Raw genomic sequence first — 3,663 nt, forward strand, 5'->3', positions numbered from 1 at the left:
AAAAATTAGCCGGGCGTGGTGGTGGGCGCCTGTAGTCCCAGCTACTCGGAGAGGCTGAGGCAGGAGAATGGCGTGAACCCGGGAGGCGGAGCTTGCAGTGAGCCGAGATTGCGCCACTGCACTCCAGTCTGGGCGACAGAGCGAGACTCCGTCTCAAAAAAAAAAAAAAAAAAAAAAGAAAATGTGGTTCAGGCCGGGCGTGGTGGCTCACGCCTGTAATCCCAGCACTTTGGGAGGCCGAGGTGGATGGATCACTTGGGGTCAGGTGTTTCAGACCAGTCTGGCCGACATAATGAATCCCTATCCCTACTAAAAATACAAAAATTAGCCGGGCATGGCGGCAGATGCCTGTAATCCCAGCTATATGGGAGGCTGAGGCAGGAGAATCACTTGAATCCAGGAGGAGGAGGTTGCAGTGAACCAAGATTGTGCCACTGCACTCCAGCCTGGGTGATGGAGCAAGACCCTGTCACCCTGCCAAAAAAACAAACAAACAAAAGAATGAATAAGATCCACTATTTGCTAACACAACAGGGTGACTATAGTCCGCAATAACTTAACTGTATATTTCAATATAACTGAGTGTAATTGGATTGTTTAAAACATAAAGCATAAATGCTTGAAGGGATGGATATCCCATTCTCCATGATGTGATTATTTCACATTGCATACCTGTGTCAAAATATCTCATGTACCCCATAAATATGTATACCTACTATGTTCCCACAAAATTTGAAATAAAACTTTTTTATAAAACTGCAACAACAGCTAGGTGCAGTGGCTCATGCCTGTAATCCCAGCACTCTGGGAGGCCAAGGTGGGCAGATCACCTGAGGTCAGGAGTTCGAGACCAGCCTGGCCAACGTAGTGAAACCCTGTCTCTCCTAAAAACACAAAAATTAGCTGGGCGTGGTGGCGGGTGCCTGTAATCTCAGCTACTTGGGAGGCTGATGCAGGAGAATCGCTTGAACCCGGGAGATGGAACTTGCAGTGAGCCAAGACCACACCATTCCACTCCAGCCTGGGCAACAAGAGCAAAACTCTGTCTCAAAAAAAAAAAAAAAAAAATGCAACAACATGGATGAATTTCAATAGCATTATGCTGAGTGAATGAAGCCAGGCACAAAAGGCTACAGACTATACGCCATGGTTTGAAGGTGTCCCCCAAAACCATGTGTTAAAAAAAGAATCCCCAGTGCAACATTGTTGGGAGGTGGGGCCTAATGGGAGGTGTTTAGGTCATGGGGGCTCTGCCTGCCTAAATAGATTAATGCTGATTATAAAGGGATTGGTGGGCGGCTGAGACAGATAACTGCTTGAACCTGGGAGGCGGAGGTTGCAGTGAGCCAGGATCACACCACTGCACTCCAGCCTGGGCTACAGAGTGAGACTCCGTCTCAAAAAAAAAAAAAAAAAAAAAAAGGGACTTAATGCTATATGAGTTCAATCTCTTATTTTTTTGTTTGTTTGTTTGTTTTTTGTTTTGTTGTTGTTTTTTTTTTTGGAATACTGTCTCCTTCAAAAGATGTGATGTGATACCTTCTACTGTGGGATGACACAGCAAGAAGGCCCTCACCAGATGCAGGTCCTTCAGCCTTGGAATTCCCAGCCTCCAGAACCATAAGGCAAATAATAAATCTCTGTTCTTTACGAATTACCCAGTCTCAGGTATTCTGTCAGAGCAGCACAAAACAGACTAAGACACTATGTGATTCCTTTTTAGGCTATTCTGAAAAAGCAAAACTGTAGGAACAGAGACAGATCAATAGTTGCCAGGGAGTTGGGGTAAATGGAAGAAATTTACTACTAAGTTATAAAAAAGGAGCATTTGAGTGTGATGGAAATATTCTATATCTTGATTGTCATAGTGGTTAATCAACAGTATATATTTGTCAAAACTCATGAACCATACTCTTTTAAAGGGTGAATGTTAATGAGTGTAGATGATACATAAACAAATCTGGCTTTTAGTTTTTAATGTAATTTAATTTTTTAAAATAGAGATTAGGTCTCACCGTGTTGCCCAGGCTGGTGTTGAACTCCTGGGCTCAAGTGATCCTCCCACCTCAGCCTCCCAAAGTGCTGGGATTACAGGTGTGAGCCACCGCACCCAGGCTAAATTTGGCTTTAAAGAGTACTGGGAGGTTTACGTATTTCAAAAATTAGATGGAGGGTTTTTGGTTTTCACTGTCTTGGTGGCTATGGGGATGCTCATTGTCCAAGCTGCCTGTTTCATTCTAAAGCAACGGTTCTACTCAAGGGATTTCGTATCTTCATGTCCAGATTGGACACTGGAACCTGCCTTGCAGCCTCTAAATCCAGGGGTTTGGGATTCTGTCTCCAGATCTCCACACATCACCCTCCAGGACTGCCTCTTCCAGCACAGAGAGTCACAGACATTGATCGCCCTCACTTGCAGGACCAGAAGCATTCTTCAAGGCCCAGTCTCTGGGAATTTAGCCCTCTTGTTTTTCTTTTTTTGGGGGGAGGGGGGATGGAGTCTTGCTCCGTTGCCCAGGCTGGAGTTCAGTGGTGCCATCTCTGTTCACTGCAACCTCCGCTTCCTGGTTCAAATGATTCTCTTGCCCCAGCCTTCCCAGTAGCTGGAATTACAGCCACCCAGCACCATACCCAGCTAATTTATATATATATATTTTTTAGTAGAGATGGGGTTTTGCTATGTAGGCCAGGCTGGTCTTGAACTCCTGACCTCAGGTGATCCGCCTACCTCAGCCTCCCAAAGTGCTGGGATTACAGGCATGAGCCACCATGCCCGGCCTAACCCTCTTCATTCAACCCCTTCAGCCCATCCCTTTTGGACAATACAGCTCTTTGCTTCTAAGAATCCAGACCTTCAAAAGCAAAAGGCTCTTTTTTTTTTTTTTTTTTTTGAGACAGAGTCTTGCTCTGTTGCCCAGGATGGAGTGCAGTGGTGCGATCTCTGCTCACTGCACCCTCAGACTGCCAGATTCAAGTGATTTTCCTGCCTCAGCCTCCCGAGTAGCTGGGATCACAGGCGCCTGCCACCACGCCAGGCTAATTTTTGTATTTTTAATAGAGATGGAGTTTTACCATGTTGGCCAGGCTGGTCTTGAATTCCTGACCTCGTGATCTGCCTGCCTCAGCCTCCCAAAGTGCTGGGATTACAGGGGTGAGCCACTGCGCCCAGCAAAAGCAAAAGCCTCTTAACTCTCCTTAGGGGCAGGGGCAACCCCAAACATTTACTCATTCAGTAATATTTACTGAGCATCTACTATGCTTCAGGCACTGTTTTAGGTCCTGGGGATAGAACAGTGAATAAAAACAAATAATAACAATACTTCCTTTGTGGAGTTTACATTCTAGTAGGAAAAATGGACAATAAACTGGACAACAAAGTAAATTAGATAGTATAGGGCCAGGCACAGTGGCTCAGGCCTATAGTCCCAGCACTTTGGGAGGCCAAGGCGAGCAGATCACCTGAGGTCAGGAGTTCGAGACCAGCCTGGCCAACATGGCGAAACCCTGTCTCTACTAAAAATACAAAAATTAGCCAGCCGTGGTGGTGCGCACCTGTAATCCCAGCTGCTCAGGAGGCTGAGGTAGGAGAATCGCTTGAACTCCAGAGGTGGAGGTGGCAGTGAGCCAAGATCATGCCACTGCACTCCAGCCTGGGCACAAGAG

The sequence above is a fragment of the Hylobates moloch genome, unplaced genomic scaffold (assembly GCF_009828535.3).
Source record: "Hylobates moloch isolate HMO894 unplaced genomic scaffold, HMol_V3 SCAFFOLD_6, whole genome shotgun sequence".
Taxonomy (NCBI): Eukaryota; Metazoa; Chordata; class Mammalia; order Primates; family Hylobatidae; genus Hylobates; species Hylobates moloch.